Below are 22922 nucleotides of genomic sequence, written 5' to 3' on the forward strand. Positions count from 1 at the left end.
CTTCACCTCCACAGTTCTGCTAAGCTAAGTCCTTGGAGGAGGCATATCACAAACACCTGGAAATGGTTTTTCCCAAGATAGGGTGAGCCAAACGCAGTAGAAACAATCTAATACAATATATAAACTTTAACAAGGTTATAAATATGATGCACATGTTCACTGCTCAAAGACAAGATTGTTTACCACTCTCTTTCCTTCCAAAACCATACTATGCCAAGTACTATATTCCAATCTAATTTATATCAATTCGTCTCCCGTCATTTCATATTTCCTCAATTCATGAGTCACACCCATTGTTATCCAGACAACCCAACTGAGGTTACAACTTAGTGGTTTTCCTACCACACAACCATTACATACAAACACTTTAATTTGTCATTTTACGAAAATTTTGTCCGCGGGATTCAACACCCATGTATACACAACGTTTTCGGGACTTTCACCCAGGACGCATAGGCCAACTTAATTCATTGGAGTCCATCTCCCTTCTTCTTCCAAATATGGAGTACATCCCGTTTCTTCTTCCAAACATCATACATATACAATGTATTAAAATACAGTCATATTCAATGACAATCAACAAGAGATTAGTTTCAATTTACCTAATCCTCATGCGGTTTCTACAGCAATCATAGCTATCCTCTTTCAATAGCCCAAAATAGATATTTCTAAACAGATATACAATCTCAAAGACAGATAAATTGTCCAAATCCCCATGAGTGAGAGGTAATACCTATCCAACTCTACCATTCCCATAAACACTCATCGAATTTCATATTCCCATTACCAATTTCATTATTTAAGCAAAATAATTATTTGAACGATTTACGACAAGACCCCATTTAGTAGTTTTGCAGAGAATAAACCACCGCTCGAGCTGAACCCGCTCAAGCGCAGAAAGAACCGTTTGAGCGTAGAATACATTCTCCCAGTAGTTTTGCAGACCTGCAAAAGTACTGAGAGTTTACAAAGCCCGCTCGAGCATAAGAAGTGCCGCTCAAGCGCAAGAGCAAAAACCTGGACAACAAAAGCTTGAAAACTAAGTAACCGACCTGTTCCAAACATGTTCCAACCAACTGAATAGCCAATCTTAAACAAGAATAAACGGGAAATGATATAAACAACATTAAGAAACCATAAACCCAAGTTCGGAACATAAAAAGGGTCAGGTCAAAACCGGAATCGCTATAACATGCATTTTTATGCATTATGTATAAACATTTTAAATTTCTAATCAAATGTTCTTAGCAATTCATTAACAAAATTCATAAAAGAAAAGGAAAGGAAAGTAGGTAATGAGAAGTGCAATTGTTTACATTTTAATTCTTCAATACATTACCAAAATATGTTTCCCTAGTGTTACACCTAAAATCTCATTTGTCTTCAATCCTTGATATTTGGTGGCTTTTTCAAGGAAAAAAAACTATTCTTTATTTACAATTTAGAGTGATCACAATTGGTACCATTTAATATAATTATATGATACTAATTACATCATTTAATAGGTCGTATTCTTGAGTAGAAGTATCCATAACAATGTAGTTACTCACACTAGATAATATCCATAATATCATAAAAGTAATATTAGATATCATGAAGGAAATATAGTAAAACATTCGATGAAGATTCTCTACCCTCGGATTACACACACAATACAATACCACATATTAATTAAATGATGAAAAATCTTCATGAAATATTTCATGATACGTAACATTATTCGAGATGTTTTTATGTAATTATAAGGGAATATGTTTGAGACTTAAAAAAAAGATTCACAATTTGACCTATGGTATGATTAGGGTCAATTTTTAATTTATTACACATCGACTTAACTCTCTTATCACATTATTATGTGTAAATTTATAATAAGTATGAATTTTTAGCATTTTGTAATTATAAGCATCCGATTAATTAAATTTGTTGTGGAAGTCATTCGTTCAAATAATAGGAAATAAATGATTAAAGTGATTTGAGATGGATTCTATGGTGGCTATCCAATCGCACCATGCAATTCGTTATGATTAGTAAAGGAAGAGAATCTCGATCCAAAACCAAAAACATAGCTCCAAACAAAAAGGCAACAAAATAACGGAGGCAAAATCAAGATATATGATTGGATCCATATGAAGCAAAAAAAAAATTCAAATTTGGGGCAACTTAAAAAAAACGTGAAACCGAATTTCTTTTCGAGCATTTCTTAGCAACAAAACAAAACAGAGGGGGAGGGAGAAATGTGAGTGGATTAAGCACATTTCAAGAGATTCCAATTTAGATGAAGCATACTCTTGAGCTAAATTTCAATCTTGGGAAGGAAAATTAAACAAACGTGAAAACATAAACTTAATTTTCTTTTTTTTTTCTTTTCCTTTAATTTCTTAAACATATTTTGGGGAATTCATGTCAAACCTTGTATTCGAAAGGACTAGTGGGGGAACTGTGTTGCCATGAATTTGATTTTAGAAGAAGAACCCTTCTTTCTAAACCATACAATTCTTAGTTCACAATAAGATTTTAAAGCTTGCATTACCAAATGGTTGAGGCATACTATGTACTAAGAAAGTAAATGATTTATCCCTTTACCCACAAAAAAAAAAAAAAATCAGTTCAAATAAACAATAGATGTTATGAGGCACCTATGGAAAAGCATTCATTACTCACTTGATGATACAAATTTAGGAGCTGAGATAATCAATTGGCACAGAAAATTTCGGGTAGCAGTTGATGAGTGCTTTGTGGAGTTATCACTCAAGGTATCATTTATCTCTTCATATTCCTTAATACACCTGCAATGTTGTGGACTCGTAGTTCTTGTGATCTTGAGTTGGAAATACTTGTGATGCTATATTTTGGTTTATAATTTGTATTTAAATTTTTAAATATTTCACTTGTTCTATGTGTCCTAAACTTTTAAAAGAATTTTGTAATTGTATTTTGAGAGATTTGATATTGAATCGCCATTGACAAACAGGTTGGAGAAGCAGGCCCAATTCTTGACACCATGGCTGTGATGTTGGAGAACATCTCAAATATTACAGTTATAGCCAGAACTATTATTGTTGCCATTTTTTGTACTGCTCAAATTGCAGCCACTATACCAAATTTGTCATATAAAAACAAGCCAAGGAAGTTAAATTTTTTTAATGATTATATTGCTTTCTCTTGTTATTTCAACCTTTTATCCAACCTTGCATCTGAGTTTATCTTTTTCTCCTCAGGCATTTCCTGAGGCTTTATTTCATCAGTTACTCCTAGCTATGGTCTATCTAGATCATGAAACTCGAATCGGAGCTCATCATTTTCTGTTGTTCTTGTGCCATCTTCAGTTTGCCCTCAAGCAATTTCAGCTAGTCCAAAGGCAAAGAGTGTTGCAGATCTTGCAAAAACTCTCTCAAGAACTGTTTCTATCTTTTTTTCTTCAGCTTCCCTGTTTTGGAAGATGGGAAATGACAGGTCTTCCGCAAAGGGAAATGTTAGTCTTGATAACAAAGAAAAACTAGTTACTGAAGGACAACGAACAAACAACAACAGCAGGATGCTGAATAGAATCAAGTCAACTTGCAATCAAGTCTAGAGCATCAAAAGTGTATCAGTACTTCCAACAATAGATGAAAATTTTGTCAACAATTTAAATAAGGATTTGGTAGGTTTTGGCATTTTCATTTCCGTTTAGAAATTCTTGTTAAATAGCTTAATAAACATTGTTAGGCCCAATTCTTAACAACCTAAGCCTTTGGCATAATTGATAACTTAAAATGGTATCATTTTAAGATTTGACTTTAGCCTTTAATTGAGACTCCTTATAGGTATCAAGTCACATATATTTTGGATTATTGACTCATATGACCATTGTTTTATTCTTTCAATACCAGGAAGTAACTTCTCTTAGGCTGAGTAGTCGTTGGATTAGCCTCCTACTTTCTTCAGTTTGGGCACAATCCATCTCTTTTGCAAATATGCCTGGCAACTATGAAGCAATTGCTTATACATACCTAGTGTTGTTGTTCTCTCGTGGCAAGGTAATTGTTGATTTGTATTTGGTTTTACAGTTTATTCTGATGTTCTTTTTTTTCCTTTTCTTTTTTTCTAGAATATTGTTTGGGTTGTGGAAGTTTTATCTTTGTTGATAACACATTTGTATCACAATTTCTATTAAAATCCTCAACAAGGAGGTTTAGTTTTCTGAATTTGTTTGGCCTCCCCTCAACCCTTGTAGAGACTTGGTTCCTTTAACTAGAGCATAAAACTTGCGCCATACAGCTCATCTAGTCTTCAAAACTAATTAATGTTATCTTGTAGATTTGGATTCGATTAGTTTTGTTAACAGCATGTATGCGTATTTACATGTTGTCTTGGTTCCCCTGTTTTTCCCTCTTGCCTCCCTTTTTTTCATCCTTCACTCTTTCCCTCGTCTTTTTCTCTCTGTAGTCTTCCCTTATTCACTCAGCAACACATGTCTTGATATTGCTATGATTTACATTCACATTGTGCTTTCATTCATCAGTGATTCATTACATCTTTAAATTTCATATTATTCAACTTTGCAATAATTTGCCTTTGTTATAAGAGAAACCATACAACGGCTTCTTCTTCTTCCTCTTTTGTAGTATTTTAACAATTATTTATATTTATTTGATAAAAAATATTACAAGCCATCCTGACCAACCACTGTCTGCCAAGTGGGAGTTGTTCCACTGCCATTTTTCTGCCCCGCCTGGTTGCCAGAAAACAAGTGCCATGGCAGCTTTCTAGGCTATTGTAGTACTTCCTTTATCAGATATAGTTCCCCACGAGATCTGTTATTTTGGAAATTCGTTCATTGGATCATCAGATATCTTAAATCAGATTTTCCATGACATGTGGTAATCTGGTAGTCTATGGTAGATTTTGTTAATTATGTTAAATTTGGTCAATTCACCATATGTAACAAGCATAATTATCCTTTGTTTGTTTGTTTGTTTGTTTGTTTTTGTTTTTGTTTTGTTTTGTTTTTTTTTGTATACGTTTACAGGCCTTTTCTTATTACAACTCATCATGTTTGCAGAACTCCAGTCAAGAGGCTCTAGTCCGAAGTTTTCAGCTAGCTTTTTCCTTGAAAATAATTTCTCTCATTGAAGAAGGTTAGCATCCAAACCAACTATTATGCTTATATTTTTGTAGGTTGGATGGAATTGCATTTAATATGCCTTTATATGGTGCTTCTTCTTCTTATTCTTCTTCTTTTTTTCTTTTTTTTTTTTAATTTTTACTTTTTATATTTTTGTATATGCTTTGTTCTTTATTTCCATTTTTGTTGTTTAATGAAATGCCATAATAGCGATGTAATGAATGAGTAAGATTGAGATAACGGGACATCAACTGTGCCAAGTCAAGACATGTCCTGTTGTTTCCATAGGGCCATTGCCACTATCACAATGCAGATCCCTCTTTACTTTGGTAACTTCGATGATTATCCTTTCATCGAAAGCCTACAATATACTTCCCCTTTTTCCATGTGTGAAGGCTGCTCTTACAGATAAAACGGTATGTGGTTCATTGCAGATCAGGGTTTTATTTCCATATCCTTGTCAGTTATTTCCTAAAGCAATCAATGCTGCTGAATGCAAATTCTTTCTGGGGTTTTTTTTTTTTTTTCGCATCGTCATTCTCATTTACATCATGAAGACTACCTCGTATTGTGAAAATAATATTAGTATAGTCTATACTATACTAATATTATTCTTATACGTATATGCTTTACTATGTTTATATTTTGTCCGGTGGATTCGTTTATGCATTTGGTGGAAGATTGCAAGTCATAGGCAGTTGAGAGTGGTTCTCCCCTTTCCAAAACTGTTTATGGATCTAAGGAAGATGATAGTTGTGCTTCAAAATCTCTCAGAAATAAAAATCACGGAGGACCAATCTAGGGAATCCTTGGCATCTGTGACTGTGAAGAATTTGGATAAGTCATCATTAGATGTAAAACTTTATCTTCTTTTGGGAGTGTCCTTTTTTGGTTGTTTAGTTCGACTTATTTTTGTGTTTAGTGATTTTTTTAAAAAAATTATGTTGAATTTTTTAAATTAAAAAAAATAGAAAATACAAAGGTAAGCAAATTTTTGTAATTATATATACACACACACACACACACACATATATATATAATTTGGCTTATTTTTGCTTTTAGTTAAACTTTTTTTTCTTTCAAAATTGACTCAAATTTTGTAAATTTTAGAATGGTCCAGTCACGACGGACTTAAAAAATAAAAAAATTGACTCAAAAATAAAAACAAAAAAATCAGGAAATTTATAAAATCTTTATAAGCCATAAATCAATGACAGAAACCTTTATAAGCCATAAATCAATGACATAAATCTTTATAAGCCATAAATCTTTGTATAATTATAAAAAGATCAGAATTATAAATAAATCAGTGATTTATGGCTTATAAATCTCAAATTCTTTATAAGCCATAAATCTTTATAAAGATTTATTCATAGATAATTATATGAATACTCATAATTAGTTCTTTTATTTATAGATAATTAAAAAATAATTATAAAGATTTATGGCAGCCATAAATCTTTATAAAGATTTATAAGCCATAAAGATTTAATTTAAAGATTTATGAGTGACATAAATCTTTCTATAATTATAAGCCATAAAAATTGACTCAAAATTAAAAAAAAAAAATCAGAAAATACAAAGAATTATTTATAGATAATTAACAAATAATTATAAAGATTTATGGGTATAAATAATTATGAAGATTTCCTTCAACCCCTTTATTGAAAATTTCCTATAAATATAAGCCAAAATTTTCCTATAAAGATAATTATAAGCCAAAAATTTCTTTCATTATTCCTTAGCCCCTGCACCATAAACAAATAGCAAGTTATAATTGGTGGAGAATGTGAAACGTATGATTTTGGTGGATGATGATAGGTGAAGGTGTATAGACACGTGATACTTCGAAAGTTTGCTGCATTGGGAGTGAGGCATTCATCATTCTAAGGGTGAGCTCCAGGTATACCTCTTTTTCTTTTCATTGTTCAAGCACAAACGGCAAAATAATGGAAATCATATTTATTTATTTATTATCATATGTGTGAAAGAGGGAGTGGGATTCGAAAATATACGAAGGGGTGGTCTACCATTTTCTCTTTTTTTCATGCTTGCTTTGCGTTTCACTCAACCACCTCTCTCTACTATCTCTTCTCTTTGATTTGGTTCAACCATTGATAAATCTCTAGCCTTTCCTTTCCATCTCCAACAAAATTCATCATTTTCAATGACGGTTACCTTCTCCGCTAAAATTTAGGTGAAATTCACCATTTTCCAGTGAACTTGAAAAACCCATTTCATACCAATATTAATCAGCCATGGAGCGAGAGATAAAAGAGATTTTTCTTAAGATTTACCGAAAGATAAGAAAAACCAAGTTTGATAAGTATTGTGTTGCTGCAAATGTAATTTTTGAAATTTTAAGTGCATCCTTCGAACAATTTGGAGAGAGTAGAAAGCTTTATCCTTTTTTGGTATTGGTACTGCTCTAGTGGCTGTGGTCTATGCCATTGGAGAAATCGTTTGCATGAAGAAGAAACACATTCCAGTTAAATTTCTCAATTTATTTGGCCTGATAAATGCTCGCGTGCAATTTTTCCTTTCAATGCTTTAATTGAAAGTATCACTAAAGTTCTCAATTTTCTAACTCTTGCACGCGGCAGCCATCATGGGTCACAAAATTTTCTGGGAGCCACGCTATCGTCACTGTTATGCCATGCTATGTGATTACCATGAGTTTGGTTTACTATCATTGACTGAGGTGAGATAACAATACAAGAAGATTGTACTCGAGTTCCCCTTCTGCACTAAGCCCAACTAGCCGGATCACAAATGGCTGTATTTCCAAGATGTCGCTGATGATCTTATTTAAGATTCTACGGCTCAATCGGTTCCTCTTCCGTAGTCTGATACGTATACAATCTAGCTAGGGTAGGGTTATGTTATATACTGAGTGGCTTAGTACAGTCATATATAGATGGTATATATTACTGATTATAGGATTTCTCATGATATAAATACTATATTGTACATAGTTATGCACATATACACCTGACTTTCATATTGAATGAATATCATTATATTATATATCCAGCATCCTTTATATATATCTGTTGCATATATGTTTCATACAGTTCTCAGTGTAGTATTTTTCTCAAATCTCTCTTTCACTTGTCTAAACTAAAATTTTAACCTTTTGAACCTTATAAATTTATTATTCTTGTACTAGCCAATCATTCTGTATTTCAAAATTTTTAACTTATTTTGGGAATAGAAATATAGATGTATTAATACAATCATAATCAATAATCAGTGGCATTTATTTCAGTGCTGAACTTTTGTTAATTTTCCATTTTCTTTTTTCCTTGAAAACAAATTTGTAACGCCCTCAAAATATTGTATAAATCAACCATCCATAAGATCTATAAACGTGATAGAAATGTTATATTTTCATTCAACAGAGTTTATATTAGAAAAGATATTACATGCATTACATTTTCATAAATGTTTATCCCTGAAACTATAGCATGTAACTCTGATTGATAACAACAAAATAAATGCCCTATGGGCTTACATCTTTCCAAGAGATAACTTAGTTACAACAAAAGAGAGTCATAACCTCTTTATAATTAAAGCCCTCAGCTTGAATAAACATTTATCATTAAAAACAAAATACCAAAATGGAGCTTTCAACTCCTACACCTCTTAAGCTAAGACCTTGGAGGCGGCATGTCACCTGTCCTTGAAAATGGTTTCCCAAGTAGGGTGAACCAAAGCCCAGTAGAGATATGCTAAACAATATATGAGATTTAATTAAAATATCAGCATCAGATAAATGTGCAATATTCTTAACCAACACATATTCTTTACAAGGCCATTCAACACAGATAACTAATACTTCAATTCATTTCCATTTCATCCATTTCAGGTAAATCTATCAACAAAATTCATTATTATCAAAACAACCAAAATGAGACTACAAATCAATGGTTCACAATTCAACACATTCATCAGTTCAACACTTCTATTTCTTGCCATTTTACGGAATCACATCTGAGGGAACCGGCACCCATATGTATATGAGATTTCAGGACTTTCACCCTGGACACTCCGGCCAACTTAATTTTCAATGGAGTCCATCCCCTATCTCCTCCCAAATAGTGATACATATACAATGTATTTAAATACGTTGTCATATACAATGACTAATCAAATCACATGTTCAATGGTTTAATCAAACCGTCATATTCAATGACATAATTTAGTTGACTAGTTTCAATATTCCTAATCCTCATGCAGTTTCTACAACAATAATAGCTATCCTCCACCGATAGCCCAAAACATATATTTCTAAATAGATAAATAAATCTATCAAACAGATAATTTATCAAATTTCTATAGGTGAGTGATTTATCAAATCCAACTATACCATTGATTTACATATCCCCCGATTTCATATTTCCCATACCAATTTCATTATTTATACAAAATATCTATTTAGTTCAAATTAGGGCATTTTTCCTCCTTTCCCAAATATTACACCCAAGACCAAATTTCACCAATTATACCCAAGCAATATCATGTTCAAGACCTCTCATACACATATGGTACCAAATATGGAAAACCCCTCTTTCAAATATCAAAACCCTAACCCTAACTTCACCCAAATCTTTGCAAATCCCACCATTTATACAAAATGACAAATATCTAGGTTAAAGCTCATATTAAAGAGTAGAATATCCCTACCTCAAGAGTAGAAGCTCAAAGGAGATGATGAAGAGCTTCAAAAATGCTCCAAATTTGGTTTTGCTCAGATCAAAGAAAAGCCCTCGAGATGCTCCAACACTTTAACAAAGGGACTAGAGTTGAGAGATGCTTAGATCTAGGGTTACTTGTAGAGAGAGAGAGAGAGTATTTTAGAGAGAGATGGAGCTGTGCTAGGGTTTGGAGTGAAAAAGAGACCAAAAGGTGATATAAAATATCATTGCTGCGAACTGATATACGTAGTCCTCGCTCGAGCGACCAGACACAACAGTGACCTTGCTCGAGCGCAAGAAGCGTCGCTCGAGCGTAGAATGCAAAGCTTCAGGTCTGCCACAAACGTAGACACACGCTCGAGTGCAAGAAGCCTCGCTCGAGCATAGGAACAACTAATACAAAGCTCGCTTGAGCGCAAGAAGTCTCGCTCGAGCGAAGAACTTCCCCCTTCCCAGAAAAGCTGTGTCTGGAAGGAAACTTGAAAACTCTTTATTCTCACTCGAGCGCAAGAATCCTCGCTCGAGCGAAAAAGCAGATTACACAAGGCTCGCTCGAGCGAAGAAGCCTCGCTCGAGCGAAGAAGCCAAAATCTGGGCAACAACATTCTAGACCAACTAGCAACCAACCCGTTCCAAACACGCCCAACATAATCCAAGACTCAAATACAAAGAGTCAAAAGAGAATAACAATACAATGATACGATGTTCAACCACAGAACCTAAGTCCGAGACACAAAGAATGTCAGGGCAAAACTGGGATCGCTATAACCTCCCCCCCTTAAAGAATTTTGTCCCCAAAATTTTATTACATGTTTCAAAAGCATGATTATCTCATTTTCAAAATGATTACCATTCCACTCTCATCACTATGACCCACCCACCGGTCAATCCATCTCTTCAGAAGAGAACAAATCCACTATATATACATAATCCAACATATTTTACCAATATGCATATTCCAAAAAAAAAAATTTAACTAGTTTTAACACATACATCTCAATTATTTTTATTTTTTTTTTCAAACATATTCAATGTTTTATAACAAGTTTACATTTCCATCAACTTAAACAACATACACAATAGTCTCATAACTTCAAAACATATACAGTGTTTTCATAGTTCATAAGCAAGATTAAAGCATCAACATATACTCAAACATCAACAAACCAATTCGGAAATTTCTCACGGACTTCCAATTTCATGCTCCCAAGTTGCTTCCTCAACCCTGTGATGTTTCCACAGTACTTTGACCAAGGGAATTGTCTTGCCTCGCAAGACTTGGTCCCGTCTATCCAAGACTTGCACCAGTCTCTCCTCATATGAGGCATCCTCATCTACCTCTAAGTCAGTTCAATCCAACGCATGTGATGGATCCGGCTCATATTTCTGAAGCATACTAATATGAAACACGTCATGCACTCTGAAAAGTTACAGAGACAACGCTAAATGGTATGCAACCTCTCCAATCCGCTCAAGGATCTCAAAAAGACCAATAAAACGCGGGGGATAGCTTCCCACTTTTCCCAAATCTCATCAAACCCCATCTAGGTGATATTTTCAAAAAGATATGATCACCTACCTCAAATGACAAAGGTCTCCTCCTATGGTCGGCATAACTCTTTTGATAACTCTGGGCTGTAACTAACCTCTTCCAGATAAGTGCCACTTTCTCCGTCGTTTCCTGAACCAACTCTAGACCTAACAAAGGTGCATCACCCACCTTGGCCCAATACACTGGAGATCTACACGGTCGGCCATACAAGGCCTCAAATGGTGCCATGCCAATACTCGACAGGAAACTGTTATTGTAGGCAAACTCCACTAAGAGTAAGTGTCTCTCCCACGACCCTTTAAAGTCAAGGACATAGTCCCGAAGCATATCCTCAGGGATCTGAATAATACGCTCAGACTGCCTGTCAGTCTGAGGATGGTAAGCCGTGTTAAAAGTCAATCTAGTGCCCAAGGCACTCTACAAACTCTGCCACAGCCTTGCAGTGAAACGCGGATCTCTATCCGAAATGATCGTCACAAGGACCCCGTGTAACTTCACTATGTCTCGAATATACAAGTCAGTAAGGTAATCTACTGAATCTCTTATGCGCATAGGAATAAAATGTGTCGACTTAGTCAGTTGATCAACTACCACCCAAATGGCATCACTACCCCGTTGAGTGCTTGGAAGGCCCACAACAAAATCCATCATGACATGCTCCCACTTCCACTCAGCTATAGGCAAGGGTTGTAACAAACCTGCTGGCCTCTGATGTTCGGCCTTTACTTGCTGGCAAGTAAGGCACTTCGATACAAACACTGCCACATCTTTCTTTATACCCCTCCACGAAACTGGCGACTCAGATCATGATACATCTTTGTGCCTCCCGGATGCACTGGAAGGCGTGAATGGTAAAACTCTCGGAGTACTTCCTCTTGGCAAGACTCCGGCACGAACAAACGATCATGGTATCTCACACTCAGGTCAGGATACACAGTTAAACCCTTCTCTATCTTTCCATTGGCGATCTTCTCCCAGAGAGGAAAGTCACCTTTTTGGGCTTCTAACACTCAATTCACAAGTGTAGGTTGTGCAACCACAGAAAATAAGGTTGCGGACTCGATAAACTCGCCCAGATGCAAGTCAAATTCCCCAAGAGCACCCAGCATCTCCCACTCTTGGATAGCTATATAAGCCACACTACTAATGGATTTCCTACTTAGGGCATCTGCCATAACATTGGCCTTGCCCGGATGATAATGTAACTTGAAGTCATAATCCTCTATGAACTCCATCCACATTCTCTGCCTCAAATTCAAGTCTTTCTGTGTAAACAAATACTTCAGACTCTTATGATCAGAAAATACCTCAAATCTCTCACCATGTAGATAGTGCCTCCAAATCCTCAAGGAAAAAATCACAGCTGCTAACTGTAAATCGTGAGTAGGGTAGTTCCTCTCGTGTGTTTTCAACTGCCGTGAGCCATAGGCTACTACTTTTCCCTCTTGCATTAGCACATAACCCAAACCCTCTTGTGAGGCATCACAATGACTTTTCATAAGTCTCACTCCACACAAATTTGACCCATTTCCTCGTCAGTCTAGTCAAAGGCAAAGCTAATCTGGAGAAATCCTTCACAAACTGACGGTAATACCCCGTTAACCCTAAGAAACTACAGATCTCGAAAACATTTTTAGGTTGTGCCCAATCCTGCACTGCCTTAATTTTGGATGAATCTACAGTCACCCCTCCCCCGGACACCGTGTGGCCTAAGAACTTAACCTCTTTTAGCCAGAACTCACACTTCCCGAACTTAGCATACAGTTTATGGGCTCTAAGCAACTCAAGCACCACTTGCAGGTGTTTATCGTGCTCCTCCTCAGAGAGTGAGTAAATCAAGATGTCGTCCACAAAGACAACCACAAAACGATTTAAGAACTCTCAGAAGATTCGGTTTATCAAGTCCATAAACACAGCTGGTGCATTGGTTAGCCCAAAAGGCATCACCAGAAACTCATAATGGCCATACTGCGTACGGAATGCCGTCTTCGGGATATCCTCCTCCGTGACTCTCAACTGATGGTAGCCCAATCTCAAATCTATCTTAGAGAAACAGCGAGACCTTTTCAACTGATCAAATAGGTCATCTATACGAATCATAGGGTACTTGTTCTTAACTGTAACCCGGTTCAACTTTTGGTAATCGATACAAAGTCTCAAAGGCCCATATTTCTTTTTAGCAAAGAAGACTGGTGCTCCCTAAGGTGAAGTACTAGGGTGAATAAAACCCTTATCTAGTAATTCCTGTAGTTGAACCTTCAGTTCACTCAACTCAGCTGGTGCAAAACGGTATGGTGCCATAGAAATCGGTGTCGTGCCACGCACTAAATCAATAGAGAACTCGATCTCTCGGTGGGGTGGTAAACTAATAAGATCCTCGGGAAAGACATCCAAGTATTCACAAACCACCCGGGCCTCATCACACTCACTATTCATAAAGCTAGCGAGAAGACAACTAAGCTCACTCTGCCCGTGCGGATCATACACCGGTGATAAGACTCTACTAACCTAATCTCCCAAGAAATGAAACAATTACCACTCAAAGTACATATAATAACCCTCTGACGGTGTAGACACCCCATTTTTGACTGACCTTAAGACTCAGACGTCATCGATTGAGCGCTCGGTGATTGCGCATGTTGTGTACGTTTCGAGGTTTCGGAGTTCTTGGCTGAGAGCCTCGCCTCCGGACCTCGAGACCCTTTGTACTTTGACTCGGTTTGTGGACCAAGTCTTGTTTTCTCTTGCCGAAGGGAGGGAGAGCTCTTGTAGACCATCGCTCAGTGGTCGTAGGCTACTGTTCCCATTTGGAGACTAGTTTCTGGTTTTCGGAGCCATCAGCCGTGTGCCTCGGCTCAGGACCGCTTAACGTTCTCCGTTTGGCTTGGTTCTTGAACCAAACCTTGCTTCCTCTCCCTAGAGGGACATTGTGGTCCGGGAGACCACTTTCGTGGTCGTACGCCACTTTTGATGCTCGGTAACTGGTTTTCGGTGTTCTCGGCCGTGCGTCTGGCCTCCCGAACCCTCGTCTTGCATCCGTTTTGGCTTGTCTTGTGTACAAACCTTACTTTCCATGTTTGGGAAGTGGTACAAGGGTGGGAGACCAGCTTTATCCTTGGAGACCACTTTTCTTCCCGCCAACCAGTTTTCTAGTTGGAAAACTGGTTTTCTTCGTCTTTGGGCCACATTTTCTGGTTTCTCACCCCACCATTGGCTTGCTTTCAGTGTGGAGACCACCAATTCCCCTGGCCGACCACTTTTTTTTTTTTTTTTTTTTTTTTTTTTTTTTTTTGGGAGACCACTTTGGGTGGTCGGCCGACCACTAAAAGTACCAGGCCGACCACTTTATCTGGTCGGCAGCTTTCTTTCTGTTTTGTCAGACTGAATGGATGCCAGCTATGCCAGCTGGAGGGCACAGACTGTATCCTGCATACACATGTATGGAGGGATTTAGAAAAGCTCTTAGCTTGTCCAAGAAGCTTGAGAGTTGTTTCTCTATAAGAGGGAAGGCCTCTCTCCCTTCTTAGGTTAGAGAATTTTGTGCTTGAGCTATACATATCATCTATATCTATAATCCTCCATTTCCCTCTTATTTTATGCCTTAAAGTGACCATTCTTCACACTTTTGTGCACACAACCTCCTATCCAAACATCATCCTTTTGTTGCTGAGGCACCTAGGAGTTATTTCTGGAGTTTTTGGACTAGTTTGAACTCAAAGAGGTTGCTGGAGTTGTAGCCTTGAAGAGGGTCATCAAGGGTGAGTTTCCAACCCTTAAATCCCCTATTTTTGCTTAAGATTTTAGCCTTATTTTCATACCATTTTGAGCTTAGCTCTTAACTGGAAAAAGTTCTATTTTTGTATGTTTAAAATTTTTTTTTAAAGTCACTTTTTCGTTTGGGGTTGTTTACCCCCTTTTAGGCCTTGTTTGGCCTTATTTTTGTGCCTCTTTTGTGAGCTTTGGGACCACCTTGTTTTGGTCTTCTCACCACTAAAATCCCTCTGGATCCCTCTGGATTTCAGTGGTGGAGACGGTGTTTTGAGGTCCCAAGAAGGAAAGGGTCCCCTCTCCTTGTTGTCTTCAATACTTGTCATATTTGCCTCATATTTGAGCACCTTTGTTAAGTGTGTGTTGACCATATCTTAGCATGTATTTGGGGTTATTTCAGCATGCCTTAGATCTGTTTTGACTTGTCTTGGTCACTCCATGCATGCCTTATACACTTGTAGTGTAAATCCCTCAAACTAGCTTTGGATGCTTCATGAAGTAGCATGTTATTCTAGCTTGATTTGAGTCTATCTCAGCATGTTTTTGATGATGTTTTTCCATATCATACCTCTGTTAGGGTTTGGTTTGGTCACCTCTTGCATGCCTCATGCACTTGTGGTGCAATTCCATGAAATAGCCTAACATACATCATGTTGTAACATATCATTCTAGCATGCTTTAGGCTTAACTTAAAGAAGATTTTGTTCATTATTTACCATGTTTAAGGTCTGATTTGTGTTGTCTTGGTCATGTATGCCATGCTTTGTATAGCTATAGTGCATTATAGCTTGTTAGCTTTGTATATCAAGGCCACTAGCATGCCTTACTTGGACTATTTGAATGATTTGGCATCATTTATTATATGATTTTAGTCCATGTTTCATGCTCATGCACTTGCATTTATCACTCATTCAATGCGTTGGAGGGTTGGCCCCTTTATGCCTTAACATGGGTCATTGCCTATGCCTTCATGCCTTAGCTTGGGAGCCATCATTTCAATGCTTATTTGGGGTTATTTTTGCTATAATATAACTCTAATTTTTTTTGCTTAAGTCATCCCATGCTTCGTCTTAATAGGTGTAGTGTAATCCACCTTATTTGCCTTGTATGCACCATGCCTCATGCCCTTTATGCTAGCTTGTTTTGGCTTTCTTCCATGTATGTTTTAGTATCATTTTGGCATGATCTAGGACTGTTTTGGGTTGCCTTTGCCATATCCTTCAAGCTTTGTATAGCTGTAGTGCAATTGGCCTTGCTAGTTTCGTGTTTTGTTGACTCATGCATGCTATCTTTGAGATATTTAGATGATTTGGCATCATTTAATACTTCATTTCAGAGCATTTAGCATTGCCATGTTCCCACTTCATTCATGCTTTGAAAGCCCTTAAGTGTTGTGCATTGTTGCCTTGTTTGCGGCCTAGCATGTATGCCATCTTGCCTAGGTCCTTGAGCTCTCATCTCAGCATGTTTTGGTCTTTGTTTAGACCTATTTGAGCTTTGTCCATGGTTGGTTTAATCATTTGTGCCATGTATTGCATGCCCCTTTGTATAGTCCCTTCAATGGCTTTGTGCCTTAGGCCCTCTTGCATGCTTTACTTGTGTTGTTTGAATGATTTGGCATCATTTCACACTTGATTTCAGAGCCTTTAGTGTTGTTACACTTCCACATTTGTCACTCCTTGAGCACTCTTGAGAGTTGTACTCTTATGCCTAGCCAATGGGCCATTGCATTGAGCATGCTTGCATTGCCTTTTTGTGCCTTAGTTTCATCATTATGGCCTCTATTTTGGGCATGACTGAGGTCTACCCATATTCGGTTTAAGTCCATTGAGCATTGTGTCTGCCATGTTACATTGCATTGTGTATGCCATGTTGTTTGCATTGTGTATGCCATGTTGTTGTTTGCATGCTCATGTTATTTGCATGCTTGTGTTGCATTGCATTATGACTAGCATATTTGTCCCTTGCATGTTTGCATGTCTAAGTTGTATTGCATTGAGGTGCATGCTTGAGTCACATTGTGTATGCCATGCTTGCTTTGTATTTGTGTTTGGAATAGGTGTTAGTCCAAACACGGGAAACAAGGGGCGTTTCATACTCGAAGTGATGAAACGTGATTCAATTCCCAGTCGCCGACACTCTTGACTGTACATGATGGAGTTTTAGGCTTTATGGGTTCATATGTGCATTCATTTCATATTGAGTTGTGCAATTCGGCCCCTCGGCCATCATTTATCGAGATGCGTGATTGGTGGCCCGAGGGTCGAGACCTACACTCCCTTGAGCTTATGTAATGATAGGGAGGGTGGTCGCGCATACATGTGTTGTAAATACTTTGCCATGCCCCCTGTCTTGCCCTCTGTTGTAGAAAACTAGAAACCAGCAGCAAAAACTAGTCGGCCGACCAGATAAAGTGGCTGGCCGGCCATTTTTTCTGGTTTTCACCACAAAAACTGGTCGGCCGGTGGTCTCTAAGGCCAATATCTGGTCGGCAGCATCCCGACAGATTCCCAAGGTGGATTTTTATCTCTCTGGAGCTTGGTGCAAGTTTCTGAAATCAATTGCAAACAGAGGCAAATCGGGGCGTCGCGAGGGATTTCTGAACAAGGCGATTCGAGCATGCATGCATCCTTTGTCATCCAAAGCAGAGCTGAGGCAGCCTACATCATATAGTTTATATGTTTATTTAATTGCTAACTCAGTTAATTTGTTGATTAGTTAGAGTTGTGTAATAATTAGCTGTAGCTTGTTATTCATTCTGTTGTGTAATAACTAGTTTCATTAGATTAGCTTAGATTAGCTAGTTAGTTCTATATTATTCATTCGAACCCTCCGTCGAGAGGGCACAACTGTTGTAAATAAGCGTGCATATGTGTGATGCATGTCTTCCAACCTCTAGTTCTTTCTCCCTTTTATTTACCAGCTTACGATGCATTCTTATGCTCGCATGTTCACATTTATTCATCTGTCTTGCATGCACCGGGCTCGGCACATCATACTAACTGCATTATATTTCAATTCCTGTTTGAATACATATATCAAGTTGCATTTCACATGACATTTTAGAATAGCAGAGCCTATCTTAGTTGCATTTTGCATGTGTTGTATTAGGCATTCTTGACATAGCTAGGATCATGCATGATTACTAACTATCTTCTGTTTTGGCTTGGAGTACTCGGTGAGTGTTTATACTTTAGCATCCTTGCATGTGTGTGAGTGACTACCATAATAGCATGCTTGCCATGAGGCTAACTGCTTATGACTGCCTGAATGCCTGTGGGTGAAGGTTGGATTACTTGAATTGAAACAATTCATTGATTGTGAGTTTTAAGCCCACTTGAGGGTGGCAAAATCCGCATTTTAGCCTACTTGCGAGTAGCAAACTGCTTTAAAAAACAAACATGAGATGTTTTGTTCCAACTTAGGCGATCATGTCTATACTTGTATGCTGTGCGCATCACATAGTAATTCTAGGTTAATAACCGAAATAAGAGCACATGTGTTTTCAAAAAACAAGATATCATGTTTAGTAGTGGCCGGTCTTTGATCGGGTGAGCAGGGGTGCTCATTGCATGACCTTCCCCTCTCGTACCCAAGTTCCCGAGCCGAGGCAACTTTGGTGATGACAGACACGTGGCCTTAGGCACGAGTCAGGGTTTCCTAAATTTTCCAAAAAATAAAATATTTAGGTGGTAACTCTGTATCTGGCAAAGTAGTCCATGTTTGGCACTTCTTTCTAAAAATTAATTTTTCAAAATGATTTGCCGAATTTGGACTCTTTGGTGATTTATCGATCTTGCATTGCACTTTGTGAGATTAGATTCAGACCCGTGACATTAAGTCCAAACTGTAGTGAGCCCAATGAACAAAACGGGATTTTCCTGGGATTTTCGGGCGCGTCTACAGATGGTAGCAATCTATAACAGCCCGGTATGACGATAGCCAGTCCATACCCAAAATAACATGAAAACCAGCCATATCCATTAATACAAAAGAAAACAGAAGCCGGCGATCGGTGACCTTAATATCACAGCCCCGACATCCCTATTTTAGAACTATCTCACCCCCAACAGGTGACACAACACAAATAGGAGATGCTAACTGTGCCAACTCTAACCCCAAAATAGATGCAAATGCAAAAGAAATAAATGAGTGGGATGCACTCGTATCAATTAACACATTAGCAACTGAGTTGCAAAACAAGAAGGTACCTCTCACAACAGATAGAGCTGGTACAAGATCTGGCGTGGTAACAGAATACACACGCCTCGTAGGTCTTTGATCTACCTGCTCACCTCTCGGAGCATAAGACTGCTGCACAGATTGAGCCGAAGAGGGTCCTTAAGTGGCCCTTGAGGCCTGTGCTGACTACGCTGGCTGGTGACTTTGTGTCTGCCTCGAACTAGACGCACCAGGGTGCCACCCAACTATGGGTAAAACCTCTTCAAGTGCCCCGCCTACCCACACTGATAACAAGTGAGTAGTTGGCCCCTGCCCTGACTCTTGCCCTGAGAATGAGCCGAAGATGATGTTGCTCGGTGCCCTCCTCCCCTCTGTGGGCAAGATTGAGACTTGTGACCCAACTGACTATATTTGTAACAAGTGATGTCTCCCTGACCACCTCTCCTAGAACCCGAACTCGGCACTGGGAAGGTAGATCTCAAATGTGCTCCCTAGGACTGCTGAGGATTAGAACCCCTCTGCTTCTTACTGTCTCCCTGACCATCTTGACTCCTCCTGGAGCCCCTCATCATTTCCTCCTCAGCATGCATAATAGTCTCAAGATGGGCTGTAGCCTCTACAAGGCGCCCATAATCCCTAATCATGGATCCGACAACTCTAAACATGAGACCGGTCCTCAGTCTCTTCTTAAACTCCAGACAACGGCATTCCTCTGTCGCCACTAACTCAGGTGCAAATCTAGAGAGGCCAGTAAAAGTGGCTTCAAACTCGGCCACTAGGGTGTTCAGGTGTACAAACTTGGAGAATTGATCCCTTAACTTCTTCCTCATTGTAGCAGGTAAGTATTTATCCTGGAAAGCTTCAACAAAGGCCTCCTAAGTTCCACCAATGCGCTCCAGTGCATATTTCCACCACTGACCGGTGTCTCTCTTCAGTTGGAAGGACGCCAAGGTCAACCTCAAACCTCTGTCTTCGATGCTGAGCATCTCAAACATTTTCGTCATCTGTTCCAGCCACTCATCAGCCTTCAGTGGCTCCTTAGGGTGACCCAAAAACTCGTCCAGATTCGATCGGAAGAACTCCCTCTTCAGAAAAAGAAGGCCCTGCCTCAGCTACATGGGCCTGGACTTGATTCTCAGCCCTGAGAATGTCCATAGATTCCCTCAATGCTCTGGCCATTTCACGAGCTAAGGCACCCATGGCCTGTTGACCAACCGGTTCGTCCACAATGGCTTGACCAACTCCTTCCTCCTAGGCCTACCACGCCTACTGCCACGACCTCATCCTGATATCCTAATGAAGGTAACAAAGAGATTAGCACATTTACAAATGTGCCAAAGCTATCTCACTCGCGTCCTAATACAATGGACAACTGTAATTCACTCCACATAAGCACATAATCACATAAACACATACAAATTTTATTTCCGGATAATGACCGTCCCGTGGCGTCGCTAGAGTTTCAGTTAGAAACGGTAGTGATCAAGTGCCTTTCCAACAGGACTCCTAGAGACCCATGGACCCAATCAACATCCTAGAAACCAAATCTCATACCCATATAGTCACATAAACATGTAATCATATAAATACATAGCGCCATACCTAAGTCTCTAACAAGCGAGACAAACCCATTGTGGTACTAACCACTTCCCACGTACGCAAAGTATTCAAACTCGGTACGCTCTAATACCAAATTGTAACGCCCTCAAAATATAATATAAATCAACCATCCATAAGATCTATAAACATGATAGAAACGTTATATTTTCATTTATCAGAGTTTATATTACAAAAGATATTACATGCATTACACTTTCATAAATGTTTATCCCTGAAACTATAGAATGTAACTCTAATTGATAACAACAAAATAAATGCCCTATGGGCTTACATCTTTCTAAGAGATAACTTGGTTACAACAAAATAGAGTAATAAGCTCTTTACAATTAAAGCCCTCGGCTTGAATAAATATTTAACATCAAAAACAAAATAACAAAATGGAGCTTTCAACTCCTACACCTCCCAAGCTAAGACCTTGGAGGCGGCATGTCACCTGTACCTGAAAATGGTTTCCCAAGTAGGGTGAGCCAAAGACCAGTAGAGATATGCTAAACAATATATGAGATTTAACTAAAATATCAGCATCAAATAAATGTGCAATATTCTTAACCAACACATATTCTTTACAAGGCCATTCAACGCAGATAACTAATACTTCAATACATTTCCATTTTATCCATTTCGAGTAAACCTATCAACCAAATTCATTATTATCAAAACAACCAAAATGAGATTACAACTCAATGGTTCACAATTCAACACATTCATCAATCCAACACTTCTATTTCTTGCCATTTTATGGAATCACATCCGAGGGAACCAGCACCCATATGTATATGAGATTTCAGGACTTTCACCCTAGACACTCCGTCCAACTTAATTTTCAATGGAGTCTATCCCCTATCTCCTCCCAAACAATGAAGTACATTCCCTATCTCCTCCCAAACAATGATACATATACAATATATTTAAACACGTTGTCATATGCAATGACTAATCAAATCACATATTCAATGGTTTAATCAAATCGTCATATTCAATGACATAATTCAGTTGATTAGTTTCAATCTTCCTAATCCTCATACAGTTTCTACAACAGTCATAGCTATCCTCCACCGATAGCCCAAAACATATATTTCTAAATAGATAAATAAATCTATCAAATAGATAATTTGTCAAATTTCTATAGGTGAGTGATTTATCAAATCCAACTACACCATTCATTTACATATCCCCCGATTTCATATTTCTCATACCAATTTCATTATTTATACAAAATAATTATTTAGTTCAAATTAGGGCACTTTTCCCCCTTTCCCAAATATTACACCAAGACCAAATTTCACCAATTATACCCAAGCAATATCATGTTCAAGACCTCTCATACACTTATGGTACCAAATATGGAAAACCCCTCTTTCAAATATCAAAACCCTAACCCTAACTTCACCCAAATCTTCCCAAATCCCACCATTTATACAAAATAACAAATATCTAGGTTAAAGCTCATATTAAAGAGTAGGATATCCCTACCTCAAGAGTAGAAGCTCAAAGGAGATGATGAAGAGCTTCAAAAATGCTCCAAATTTGGTTTTGCTTGGATCAAAGAAAAGCCCTCGAGATGCTCCAACACTTTAACAAAGGGACTAGGGTTGAGAGATGCTTAGATCTAGGGTTACTTGTAAAGAGAGAGAAAGTATTTTAGAGAGAGATGGAGCCGCGCTAGGGTTTTGAGTGAAAAAGAGACCAAAAGGTGATATAAAATATCGCTGCTACGAACTGATATATGCAGTCCTCGCTCGAGCGACTAGACACAACAGTGACCTCGCTCAAGCACAAGAAGCGTCACTCAAGAGTAGAATTCAAAGCTTCAGGTCTACCACAAACGTAGATGTACGCTCGAGCACAAGAAGCCTTGCTCGAGCGTAAGAACAAGTAACACAAAGCTCGCTCGAGTGCAAGAAGTCTCGCTCGAGCGAAGAACTTCCCCCTCCCCAGAAAAGCTGCATCTGGAAGGAAACCTGAGAACTCTCAATCCTTGCTCGAGCGCGAGCGC

At 38.2% G+C, this 22922-nt stretch overlaps 1 long non-coding RNA gene and 1 pseudogene across 1 annotated transcript in view; one reads left to right on the forward strand and one right to left on the reverse strand.

The window, feature by feature from the left end:
• The window catches only part of LOC145802065 (uncharacterized), a 225703-nt gene that overhangs the window by 87679 nt on the left and 115102 nt on the right, over positions 1-22922 (reverse strand). The gene's annotated exons all lie outside the window — the stretch shown is intronic.
• Positions 2628-22922, forward strand: part of LOC114315009 (uncharacterized) — a 31558-nt pseudogene continuing 11263 nt past the window's right edge.

Source organism: Camellia sinensis, chromosome 11 (assembly GCF_055761805.1).
Source record: "Camellia sinensis isolate YWXY chromosome 11, ASM5576180v1, whole genome shotgun sequence".
NCBI lineage: Eukaryota > Viridiplantae > Streptophyta > Magnoliopsida > Ericales > Theaceae > Camellia > Camellia sinensis.